The following is a 13871-nucleotide window of genomic DNA, read 5'->3' on the forward strand; positions in this document are numbered from 1 at the left end:
AAGGGTTCCTCTGTCCCCAGTGGCAGCCTTTCCAAAAATTGCCCTTTTAAAGGACGTGGCGTTTGCTTTGGCCAGAGAAAGGGGTCATCCCAGACATTTGGAGGCCTATGAACCAGCGGTCTCCTGACTCGGTCACCTTATAAACCGGAGAAAAGGAAGGTACTATTCGTGGGCCAGAGATCATTATTAGCAAGGAGGAGGCTGAAGTGATGCAAAGTCCAAGGAAACAAATTTAGAAAAAGCAATCTCTGGGGGGGGGGGGAGAATCTTAAATAATAACCTCCTTTCATTCTGCATTTCTCTCCCTCCTGAATGTCCTTAACTCTTCATTACTGACTTCAAGGGAATGCAAGCGTCCCAACTTTCCATATTTCTCCCCTCCAAACCCCGAGGGGTTTCCAAAGACATCGTATGGAGCCTCCAACCACACGCTAATCTAACTTTGGGTAGGCTCTCCAGAGTTCTCGCGCTCGGCCGATGCATTGACGTTCTCTCCTTTTTCATCAGGGACGCGGATCCAACTGGAATCTTGTCAACTGGACCCGGAACACTTTCTCCTGTTCCAGATCCCAGGAATATACAACAGGAGCTGAGGTCATGGATAAAAATACGTCTACAGGCCTTCAGGGAAAAGGCGAGCAAGAAAACAAGAGTGTGAGAAAGGAAAAGTTCACTTGCAGCCTGGAAAGGGAAGGGAGGCGTAAGAATTGGGGAAGGGAGCAGTGGGGATCTTGACAAGGCAGCATGGGACCTGAAGTTTAAGAAGGGGCCAATGCAGCGGTGGGATTCAAAATTTTTTACTACCGGTTCTGTGTGGGTGGATTTGTGGCCGTGGCAGGGGAAGGAAACTACAAAATCCCCATTCCCTCCCCACTCTCAAAATTTCCACTACCGGTTCTCCAGAACCTGTCAGAAATGGCTGAATACCACCTCTGGGCCAATGTTTAAGAATATGATAGACTGTTCCTCTTGCGATTGAAAGCTCTGTAAACCTCACATTTACAATACAATACCAGAGTTGGAAGATTCCTTTTAGTTATATAGTTGGGCAGTAAAGCACATGGTGACAGTACTCTTTGTTCTGTGTGGTGCTTTATATAAACCGAATTTCTAACATTTGGTGACCTTGGGACAGTCATTGTCTTTCTCCTAGTCTACCTTATAAGACTGTTGTGAAAATACTGTGGGAAGCTATCCCCACTGGAAACATGGTGGCTGCTTGAAAAGATGGTTTTAATGGTGGACGGGACCACATGGTTTGAGGTCCTGGGGAAAAGGGGGCAAGATGCTGAGAGAGCCGAGTTTTATACCCTCTCTTGGGCCCCGCCTTGGAGCTTCCTGTGTAAGAAATGTATTCTGATTGGTGGTCAGACTCCCAGGACGCTAACTTTATAGGCTGTCAGTCTTTTGAGTCCCAAGCTTGGTTGAACTGTTGCTGAGTGATGATGTAATGAAAGGGCTCTGGGATTCCTATTATGGCTCCACCTGTAGGAGGTAGATCTTTGTTATATAGAATAGACTGGCTCAGGCTTTAATGGCCCATTGACAAAGGGGTGTGTGAGTTTCTGCCTCCCGTTTAGGGAGAATATTCCGTCATTTTAATACGTCCTTTTAATACTTCCTAAAATATTTCATTTTTCTAGGAGAGGGGTGGTTCTAACTTCCTACACCGCCACAGGTATGAAAAGATAGATGGTCTCCTGCTTGAGCAGGGGGCTGGTCTAGAAGACCTCAAAGGTCCCTTCCAGCTCTATTCCGATTCTAAAGCTGAAGAAAATAAAGCTAAGATAAAGAAGAAGAAACCTAATTAAATCAATATATGCTCATTTAATTCACTCAACTTTTCCTACCTATCACTTCTTTGAAGTTCAGCTGCTTTCCATTTGTTGCTTCATAACTTGCCTTTTGCTTTTTAAGATTAGTACTCCTTTCTCTTTTTCTGCTTCATCTACTCAAAATGTTCTCAAGCTTATTTCCATTCCTGCTGAGCCTTTCCCTCTTCCATCATGTTTCTATTTTGCAATGTGATCCTCATTCATTCTTTCTTTATAACCAAACAGCCTTCTTTTCATACCCGTCACTCGGTTTTGGATTCAGTCCAGATTACGGTATCTATCTAGCCCCCACACCAGGGGTAGGTTCCTGCCAGTTCTAACCTCTTCTACAGTTTCACAAATCTACAGTGCCTTTTAGAACCGGTTCTAGCTCCCTCCCCCTGCCCGTCCGCACATCATCAAGATGAAGAGCCAGAGGAGGAATTCTGGGAGTTGAAGTCCACAAGTCTTAAGGCTGTCAAGTTTGAACAGCCCTGGAAGTTTTTTTTCTACTACTGCAATGCGCTCTACATGGGGCAGCCCTTGAAGAGTATTCGGAGACTTCAACTAGTCCAGAACGCAGCCGCGCGAGCGATTGTGGGTGCACCTCAGTACACCCACGTTACACCTATCCTCCGCGAGCTGCACTGGTTACCGATCAGTCTCCGGATACGCTTCAAGGTGCTATGGTAACTTATAAAGCCCTTCATGGTATTGGATCTGGGTACTTGAGAGACCGCCTGCTGCCAGTTACCTCCCACAGACCCATTAGATCTCACAGGGTTGGCCTCCTCCGGGTGCCATCTACCAGCCAATGCCACCTGGCTATTACCCGGGGGAGGGCCTTCTCTGTGGCAGCTCCGGCCCTCTGGAATGAACTCCCCGCAGGGATTCGGACCCTCACCTCTCTCCAGGCCTTCCGAAAAGCCGTCAAAACCTGGCTTTGCCGGCAGGCCTGGGGGTGATGAGTTCCCTCCCCTCTCGACATGTATGGTTGTGCGACTGTTGTTTACTTTTATTATTTGTATTTTGTTTTTTTTATGTTCCCCTTTTTCCCCCCTGAATTGTTCGCCACCCTGAGTCCTCCCGGAGAAGGGCGGCATACAAATAATAAAATTCTATTCTATTCTATTCTATTCTATTCTATTCTATTCTATTCTAAAGGGTTAGGGGTGCAAAGGTCTTGTAACTTGACAGCTTTAAGACTTGCACACTTCAATGCCAGAGTTTCTGAGTCAACATTTTGGTTGCTAAGCGCCAAGCCATTCCCACTCAGTCACATGGGTGGCAAGCCATGCCCACCCAGTCACATGGCCAGCAAGCCACTCCCACAAAGCAGGCCACACCTACAGAAGAGGTTCTAAAAATTTTGAAACCCACCACTGGTGCATTTGCACTACTCAGGTGACCCTGAGGGGACAGATAAACCTCCAAGTGGTAGCCTCAACATTAAATTTCTGTTGCTAAATGGGACCTTTGTTAAATAATTTTGCCCCATTTTATGGCCTTTCTTTTCTGCTGTTGTAAGTGAATCCCTGCAGTTGTTAAGTTAGTCACATGGTTGTTACGTGAATCTGGCTTCCCCATTGACTTAGTTTGTCAAAAGGCCCCAAAAGCGGATCACATGACCCAGGAAATTGCGACTGTCATGAATATGAGTCAGTTGCCAAGCACCTGTATTTTGATCACCTGACAACAACGGTCGTTAAGTGTGAAAAACAACGGTGCAAAGTTGCTTTTTTCAGTGCCGCTGTAACTCCGAAGGATGTCTAAATGAACTGTTGTAAGTTGAGGACTACATGTAGGTATGATTAAATATACATATCATCCAGAAGAATCAAGGATGTAAGAGGACCTTCAACAAAGACAGCTTTGGGCCGAGGAGGCCCCGGGTTGAAATGTCAGCAGCCAAAGCCCACCAGTTTCAAGTCTGTTTCCATAGCAACAGCAAGGCCACCGGGTGACAGGGAAGCAAGCTGTTTCCTGTTTGTCCTGACGGGTGTTGCCGAGTGACCTTGCTCATCGTCAGCTTCTTGGAAGGCCAACTGTGTCCCTCAGAGAGACTCCGTCTTGAGAAAACCCAAAGGGAAAGCTCATCTTTTATTGGTCTCAACAGGCTGTCTGATAACTGTCTGAGGCTTCTGTGTTCCCCTTTCGGGGGATACCCCCACAGTGGGGGGAAAATGGACTTTTAAGCCAGCATTCCTGGCTTGGGCCTTTGGGAGCAGTCACAGTGTGAGTCTTTCCAAGAAGAGTCAAGAATTGATGGAGCCGGACTAATGTTGACTGTTACTCAACCCAGGAGGCTGTCTATGCCTGGCGGACACCCAAGGAAAGGAGAGAGGAAGCAGAGCTGACGCACGTTCACAGCTTTCCTAAGGCAGGAGAGGCTCCCTCTGTGGGTCACACTCACAACCGGTCTGACAAAGCTGCATTTTAAGCTGCAAGGCAGCTGTTGCCCGAATGGTTGTGGGTTTTTTACAATCAGGGAGTTTGGGGGGGGGGGCATTCGCTTTCTCTTTGAAGGAGTTTGTGGACAAGCTCCTTCACCTCCCTCCCTTATGCCACCTTCACCTCCCTTACACCTTCACCTTACACCCTTCTCCTTCACCTCCCTTACACCTTCACCTTACAACCTTTACCTTCACCTCCCTTACACCTTCACCTTACACCCTTCGCCTTCACCTCCCTTACACCTTCACCTTACACCCTTTACCTTCATCTTACACCTTCACCTTACACCCTTCACCTTCACCTCCCTTACACCTTCACCTTACACCCTTCACCTTCACCTCCCTTACACCTTCACCCTACACCCTTCACCTTCACCTCCCTTACACCTTCACCTTACAACCTTCACCTTCACCTCCCTTACACCTTCACCCTACACCCTTCACCTTCACCTCCCTTACACCTTCACCTTACACCCTTCACCTCCCTTACACCACCAGGCTCCAAATTTTGGGCTTGGACAAACTGAAATCACGCCGCCTACATTCTGACCTAAGTATAGTACACAAAATTGTTCGCTACAACATCCTACCTGTCAACGATCACTTCAGCTTCAACCTCAATAATACACAGGCAAACAATAGATACAAACTCAAGGTAAATCGCTCCAAACTCGATTGCAGAAAATACGACTTCAGCAACAGAGTGGTCAACGCCTGGAATGCACTACCTGACTCCGTTGTTACATCCTCAAACCCCCACAGCTTCACCCTTAAACTGTCTACAGTGGAAGGTTCTGGAGCTCAGCTTCCTTGTCGGACTACGCATGTGTAGGAGATTCCCGCCAGGACTAACGGCACTGACATTCCATCTTTGTGATGCCTTTTGAAGTTATCTCACACCTGACACTTGGGAGAATTATGATTGGACTGTAACTGTGATGCCAGGGGGAGGGGAATGTGTTATTCTATATATCAATCGCTTTCGTGCCTAAATAATCAGTCTTCGCTTCGCTATGCCTTTAATCATTTATAATTAGTAAAAGTACACTTAATTTCTACTCATGGAGTCTCGTGGTCTTCTTTCCTAATTATCTAATGGAGAGGTTCTGACAGTGTGCATCAGTGCACCAGTGTACCTATTGTCCCTGTCCTACTGTCCCCATTTATTTTCCATGTTCATACTTATATCTGCTATCTTGTACATTTTTGGCAAACTAACTAAATAAATAAACTTCCTTATGTGAGATAGAAGAGCTTCTTCTGGGAAACGTCTTCGGAATCACTTGAGGCTAATACCACAATACTGAGTTTGTGCAAGAAGTTTAACTCGGTCACTGCATTAATCCATTTTCTGGGTGCACCCAATACAGGTAGTCCTCGACTTGCAACAGTTCGCTTAAGTGACCATTTGAAGTTACAAGAGCCCTGAAAATAGTGACTTATGTCTGTTTCACACTTCTGACCATTGCAGAATCCCTGTGTAGTAGTAACAAAATAATCAACATTTGGAAGTTTGTGATCACGTTTTGTGACTTTCTGACAAGCAAAGTCAATGGGGAAGACATAACTTGAAATAGTATGCATCTCTATTTGCACCTAATAATCCTTGTGAATTGTCACCATTTTTATTAACAACTAGCTGATAACCTGGCATTTGCCCGGGTATTTATTTATCCTAATACTGTATTAGATAGAAAAAGCCCTGATTTTGGCAACAATTAAATTAGTTCTAAATGTTTTCCTGTGCCCCCACCCCCGAAGAATCAAGAAAAGTGATATCACCTTATGGCCTTTGTGGAGTACTGTGAAGCCGTTACCATGGCAACTCTACTATGCTGTACAGAAGCCATTTTACAGCAGTACGGTAGAAGCCATTGTAAGGCACAACAGACTGTATCTTAACAGACCACATACCCCGAGGAGTTTTAGGGGTGTTTTACCACCACAGTATTTGCTTCCAGAGAGTAAGCAATCTGTATACCAAGTTTGGTTGAAATTGCTCAAGGTGTTAGAGAGTTATGCTGGAACATATACACACACACAGCCATTTATATATATATATATATATATATATATATATATATATATATATATATATATATATATATATATATATATATATATATATATATATATATATATATATATATATATATAAAATTATTGATCGTGGCAAAAAAAATCATAAAATTGGGTGTAATTTAGAGGTGGGTTGCTGCTGGTTCAGCCCGGATTAGGCGAACCAGTAGTAGTGGTGGCGGGGGGGCTCCACCAGCCACCCACTTCTGCCCATGCGCAGAATCGTGCGCACTCCCAAGCCGGTAGTAACAAAATTGGCAACCCACCACTCGTGCGATTCACTTAGTAACAGCCTTGCTTAGCAATGGACATTCTGGTCCCAATTTTGGTTGTAAGTCAAGGACTGTCACTGATACTGGTTGAAACTCCCTATGTAGACTAACAACAACTTGTAAGTGATTATATAAAGGTATATTGTTATTAAACAGACAATCAAGAATGTAAGGGAATTAGGTTTATTGAAAAGAAAGAAATATTAAGCATAACTGAATATATGTTGTACAATGAAAGTGAGGTATCTAGTTATATTAGACGGAAAATCTGTGATTGTATATGTAATTGAGAATATGAATGCAAAAACACTTGTAACCAAACGACATGCTGTATGTAATGGATGAGAATTTTTTAATGTTGCTTTTAATGTTTAATTTTTTTAAAAAAATTGCAAAAAAAACAACTGGAGGGAGCCTTTTAAACAGGGAAGCAGTGAAAGGGGAGATTAACTCTCCACAAGTCTTTGGATATTTTTTAGACAACAAATTCCTTTTTAAACTCCTTTTAGAAGAACAAACTAAAAAAAAAACAGCATTCCCCATTTCAAAAACCGCCCTACATCTGAGTTTTCTTTCTTTTTTTTAATCCCCTCATCATTTTTCCTTGCCTGGCTGGCTGGCGTCGAAGGTGAACAAGCAACTTCTTGATTGAGGATGAAGGTTCCTTTAAGGCTAACATCTGAATGAAATTTTCTGGACATTTTCACAGGCATTTGAAGGATCAACAATTCGGTATCTTTGCTGCCTCCCTGGAATGCAGCGGTGCTGCCTGGGTTTGAAAGGAACACATACACAAAAAAAGGCTCCTACTTCTCTGAATCTGCCTGCTTTTTAAATCACTTCTCAGTGCGGTGAGAGATCCACAGTTTCTCTGATAAACATGAGGCCGGCCGGGTGGAAGAGGCCAACGGGAAGAGGCCAAATGTCAAAAATCTCTCTGCCGAGGAATTCAGAAAGGTCACAGAGAGGGGCGTATATGGACGTGAGAAGAGGAATGGCTTGCATGTCTGTTGATTAGGCATCGGGACTGAGAAAAACATAATCTCCTCAGATTTAGAATGCTTGCAAAATGTTGCCCTCGACAAAAATTGCCGAGAGGTCTCTTTTGACAAGCTGTTGCAGCTGCATTAGACCCTGCCTTCTTGTCCGAACGTCAGGAAATGAGTAAAAAAGTTTGACACAACTTTCGTCCATTAATATATATATTTTTTAATTCCTAGCATTTTCCTGCAAGTGCAAGATCCACTTTTTTGCCATCAATCAAGTGGTGATCTATTGGTTGCGACAGGAATTAACCTGATAGTTTGTCACCCTATATCCTGTCATTGTGAGGTGATAGAGAGAGGGACTGGCTCAAAGACCACCCAATTTTAAAGTAGGGGTGTCAAACGTGATCCCATTGTGGGCAATATCAGGATTTTGTTTGCCTTGGGGTGGGGGGGGAGCATGGCCTGATCATTGCGGCCAACTGGGTGAGCAGGGTTGGGAGGGGGGCTGGGACGAGGGTGGCACGGGCCAGTCCCTCACCATCTCTGGAACGGCCCTGCAGGATAACTCTGGGACTATAGCGGGCCAGATCCGTCCCACGGGCCACGTGCTTTAAAGCCTCCATTATGGGTAGTCCTCAACTTAAAACTGGTCATTTAGGGATCATTCAACATTGTGACAGACAGCCCCAAAGTTACTTACTGTGAGATCCTCTCCATTTATTAATTAGGAAAGAAAGACCATGAGACTCCATTCGTAGAAATCAAATGTACTTTTACTAATTAAAAATGGTTAAAGTCAATGCATAGCGAAGTCTGGTTAATTAGGCGCGAAAGCAGTTGATATATAGAATAGCCCATTCCCCACCCCTTGGCATCACACTCCCAGCCCAATCATAAGTCTTTCAAATGTCAGGTGTGAGATAACTTCAAAAGGCATCACGAAGATGGAATGTCGGTGCCGTTAGTCCAGGCGGGAAACACCCACGCATGCGCAGTCCGAACAGTCGGTGAACTCCAGAACTTTCCTCCAGCACAATGAGTAACCCCTCCCAAATACCATGCCCTCCCTCCCCGTTTCATGGCAGCTGAAGCGACAGCAAAGCAGAAGCTGACACTTACAACATGGTTCAATTCAATTCAATTTCAGGATACAGGTGGAAGGGACCTTGGAGGTCTTCTAGTCCAACCCCCTGCTCAAGCAGGAGATCCTACAACATTTCAGGCAAGTGATGAAGCACCCACAACTTCTTGATGAAGCACTCACAACTTCCGGAGTCCTTCGGGATTGGGCGGCCTAGAAATTCAATAAATGAAAATAAATGAAATAAATGAAATGAAATGAATGAAGGCAAAGCTGTTCCACTGGTTAATTGTCCTCACTGTTGGGAATTTTCTCCTTAATTCCAGGTTGCTTCTCCCCTTGATCAGTTGTGTAACTGCATGTGAGGTGCTCAGCAACTGACTTTGTAACATCCCATAGTTACATGAACACATTTTTTAATATATTTTGGTCAAAAATCAGCATTTACTTCCGATTTTCAGCAAAAAAAAAAAATTTCCATTAGCGACAATGGGACTGCTTTATAACCATAACCATTCTCTTTATGACAGCAGCGGCCACTTAACAACTGCCACAGAAAAGGCAGTATAATCAGGTCAGTCACATGGGTTACCCACTTTACAACTATCACGACTGACCATAATGGGCAGGTTATGGCTGTAAATCGAGGGCTACCTGCAATTTATTTAATGCTTTTTTTAAAAAAAAAATCCAGGTGGAATCCCAGTGGCTTTACAAGCGCGCCTTGTCATGCTATACAGTATTATTTCTGAGTAATTCCAGACTTTTCTGGCATAATTGTTCTGTCATCCAATTTATCCTGTAAGATACAGAGACTATGGATTAAAGTATTCCCAGAGTTGGACATTATCATAAAACAAAATCAAGATTAGCATGAAATGAAAACAAAAATCTTCACTTGTATAATTTGTTCAGAAAACCTTTGGCATTTTGCAACTTCAGAAGAATCTGGGTAAGTCCCAAAATGCTGTCAGTCATCAATTATGCAAGGAACAACATCATTCCCCCAAAAGAAACAAAGAAGCAAAAAGAATATATATATACACACACATACATAATTTATTCTGACCACAGTTGGCTGTAGATGGCTGTGGGATATGTTGCCAAAGTTACAAAGGGCAACAAGAAAAACAATTGATTTGGAGTAAGGAGAAGCTAAAGAGGTTGTGAAGCAAAGATTTCCAAGACCAAACGGAGCTACCATTTACAGCAGAAGCCTCAACAGCTGCTTTCCATGGGAAATTCTTCTCTAGACAAGCTGCTCTCTGGGTTTCTGGATTTATTCTCTCAATATTTCCAAGTATTTCTCCACAAACAAGTGGTCGAAATGTTCAAAATTGTCTTGAAACTTTGCTTGGGATGTACATATCTATCTTTCTATCTGTCTCTATCATGTCTTCTATCTCTATCTCTATCTCTATCTCTATCTCTATCTCTATCTCTATCTCTATCTCTATCTCTATCTCTATCTCTATCTCTATCTCTATCTCTATCTCTATCTCTATCTCTATCTCTATCTCTATCTCTATCTCTATCTCTATCTCTATCTCTATCTCTATCTCTATCTATCTATCTATCTATCTATCTATCTATCTATCTATCTATCTATCTAGTTATCATCTATCTATCTCATCCAGCCATGGATGGATGGATATATTAAATGACTCTGTGTGCGTATGTTCCAGCATAACTCTGGAACGCCTTGAGCAATTTCAACCAAACTTGGTACACAGATGATTTACTCTTTGGAAACAAATGGAACACTGCATTCAGTTTTGGTCGTCACGATGTAAAAAAGATGTGGAGACTCTAGAAAGAGTGCAGAGAAGAGCAACAAAGATGATTAGGGGACTGGAGGCTAAAACATATAAAGAACGGTTGCAGGAACTGGGTATGTCTAGTTTAATGAAAAGGACTAGGGGAGACATGATAGCAGTGTTCCAATATCTCAGGGGTTGCCACAAAGAAGAGGGAGTCAAACTATTCTCCAAGGCACCTGAGGGTAGAACAAAAAGCAATGGGTGGAAACTAATCAAGGAGAGAAGCAACTTAGAAGTGAGGAGAAATTTCCTGACAGTTAGAACAATTAATCCGTGGAACAGCTTGCCTCCAGAGGTTGTGAATGTCCCAGCACTGGAAGTCTTTAAGAAGATGTTGGATAGCCATTTTTCTGAAATGGTATAAGGTTTCCTGCTTAGGCAGAGAGTTGGAGTAGAACACCTCCAAGGTCCCTTCCAACTCTGCTATTGTATTGTATTGTATTGTAAATACTGTGGGGGTAAGACACCCCTTAGCAGTTAGACTTAGACTTATATACCGCTACATAGGGCTTTCAGCCCTCTCTAAGCGGTTTACAGAGTCAGCATATTGCCCCCAACAACAATCCGGGTCCTCATTTTACCCACCTCGGAAGGATGGAAGGCTGAGTCAACCTTGAGCCGGTGAGATTTGAACAGCCGAACTGCAGAACTGCAGTCATCTGAAGTAGCCTGCAGTGCTGCACTCTAACCACTGCACCACCTCGGCTCTTAACCTCGGCTCTTAACCCCTAACACCCCTGTGTTTGTTCTGTGTGTGTTCTGTTAAGATGCAATCTGTTGTGCCTTAAAATGACTTCTTCTGTACTGCTTTAAAAGTGCTTCTACTGCACAGCACAGTGGAGTTGCCATGGTAACTGCTTCACAGTCCTCCACAAGGGGGCTCCCTCTGTTAAAAGGGAAAATCCAACATTAGAAATTACGTTTGGTCCAGACATTTGTGGATGTCTAATACAGGATTGGGATAAACAAATACCCAGGCAACACCAGGTTAACAGCCAGTGATTCTATAAAATCCCTAATAGAGAACTATTTCTACTTCTACTTACAGTAAATACCTTCAGTCCTGCAAAACAAGGCTCGCCAGATGTGAACCCCTGGACGAAACTAACAAAATTTGCCTTTCCCTTGAAAAATCCCACCAGCGGATCTAAGGGTGTCATCTGGTCAAAACTTTCAACAGCGGGCTGCGCGCTGCGCATCAGCCGTTCTAACTGAACGTAAATTCCCGAGAAACGGAAAAAGGAACCGCCCTTGAAGGATTTGCCTCCGCTCTTTTTGTGAGGCAAAAGGTGATGAAATGGTTTGGGATGTAACAGAAGGGCTGAAGTGCTAGAAGGAGTGTTTAAAGGTTTGTACCGGAACAACAGAAATACGTTGAAGGCTGGAATGTTGGCAGGGAGAAGTAGTGTGGAAGAATGCAAGTTATGCGTTATCTGCAAATCACACACACACACAGGCGGGCGGGGGGGCGGGGGGCAACCAGATGAATTTGTGTATCTTGGCAGAATGTTTACCGACTCTGAGGAAAACGGAGGGGGGATTTTAAGACACGTAAATGCTTGTAGAAAGGTATGCATTTAGCATTTGTTGAAAGATACAGCCTCGCCTTTTTGCATTCCTGTCCCTTGGTTCTATTGGCAGCAAAAGTTGCGTATGTCAAAAACAAAACTCTAAGGGTGTTTGCTTGCAGGTAACCCTCAACTTACAACCTATTTGTTTAGTGGCCGTTTGAAGTTACAAGAGCCCTGAAAAAAGGAACGTAAGACCCGTCCTCACACTTACGACCATCGCAGGGTCCTCAGGCTTACGTGATCAAAATGTGAGTGCTCAGTGTATCTACAATGGCTGTAGCATCCCAGGGCCATGTGGTCTCCACTTACGACTTTACCTGCTGGCTTCTGACAAGGAAAGCCAGTGGGAGAAGCCGGTTCGTTTAACCATCATATATGATTGACCTCACAACTGCAATGATTTGGTTAACAACCACGGCGAGAAAGGTCATAAAACTCACAACTGCCTTGCCTGGCAACCCAAATTGTACTCCCAGTTGTAATCGTAAGTTGAGGATTAGCTGCATTTATTTGTTCCAGGTAGTCCTCGACTTATAACACTTCACTTACTGACTGTTCAAAGTTACAACAACATAGAAAAAAGTAACTGGTGACTGACATTTATGACCTTTGTCGCATCCCCATGATCACACGATCAAAATGCAGATGCTTGGCAACTGGTTCATACTTATATGACTGTTGCAGTGTCCCAAGGTCGCACCTTTTGCAACCTTTTGATGAGCAAAATTGATGGGGAAGCCAGATTCACTTAACAACCGTGTCACTGACTTATCAACTGCAGTGGTTCGCTTAACAACTGTGGCAAGAAAGGTGGTAAAACGGGGCAAAAACCCCTTGACAAATGTCTCAGTTAACAACAGAAGTGTTGAATTCAATTGTGGTCGTAAGTCGAGGGTGACCTGAATTAGATTTTTATCGCTTATGTCATGGTCATTCAGGAGAGCAATCAATGCTACCTCAGTGCCCTATCCAGTTTGAACCCAGATTAGTCCACTTCCTCTAGGGCAGGGGTGTCAAACTGGTATCGTCACGTGACGTATCAGAATTTTCCCCCCTTTGCATCAGTGGTGGGTTGCAGGCGGTACGCCCCGGTATGGCCATACAGGAGCCTGCCCAGAGCATTGGGTACCGTTCTGGTACGGTGGTCCAGAGGACTCACCCGCTTGCCCAAGCTCCTTACCTGTCCTTTAAGCCTTTGGTGCTTCCGTGCACGTGCATGGCGTATACGGCGCCTGCGCGACGCTCCGCCAAGCAGCTGGAGAATTGCGGAGGCGTCGCAGGCGAGTTTGATACCCCTGCTGTAGGGTGATGTGTTAACAAGTGTATATACAGAAAAATGATTCAGCATCAAGAATGAATGAATGAATGAATGAATGAATCAATCAATCAATGCTTGTGAAGGTACAAGTAAGAGATTACAATGGAAGATAAATAAGAAAATAACCCAGAGGTGGTATTCAGCAGGTTCTGACCAGTTCTGGACAACCGGTAGCAGAAATTTTGAGTCATTCGGAGAACCGGTAAATACCACCTCTGGCTGGCCCCGCCCCCATCTATTCTCTGCCTCCCAAGTCCCAGCTGATTAGGAGGAAATGGGGATTTTGCAGTAAACTTGCCCTGGAGTGGGGAGGGAATGGGGATTTTGCAGTAAACTTCCCCTGCCATGCCCACCAAGCTATGCCACACCCACAGAACCGGTAGTAAAAAAAAAAAAGAATTTCCACCATTGATATGAGAGATGTTGACAGCTGTAGTCTATTTCTGGGTCATTTGCTCTGCTCACATGAAATTT

At 44.0% G+C, this 13871-nt stretch overlaps 1 long non-coding RNA gene across 1 annotated transcript; it reads right to left on the minus strand.

Annotated features, from left to right (window-relative positions):
* Positions 1-7185: 7185 nt before the first annotated feature.
* LOC148047656 (uncharacterized) lies at positions 7186-8891 on the minus strand. The gene is made up of 2 exons (XR_015696172.1): positions 8727-8891; positions 7186-7387 (listed from the first exon to the last, which is right to left on the minus strand). It is a non-coding gene; the product is annotated as an uncharacterized LOC148047656 (long non-coding RNA).
* Positions 8892-13871: the final 4980 nt, after the last annotated feature.

This window comes from Thamnophis sirtalis, unplaced genomic scaffold, assembly GCF_051295495.1.
Source record: "Thamnophis sirtalis isolate CommonGarterSnake01/CBP01778 unplaced genomic scaffold, rThaSir2_p1.2 scaffold_3, whole genome shotgun sequence".
NCBI lineage: Eukaryota > Metazoa > Chordata > Lepidosauria > Squamata > Natricidae > Thamnophis > Thamnophis sirtalis.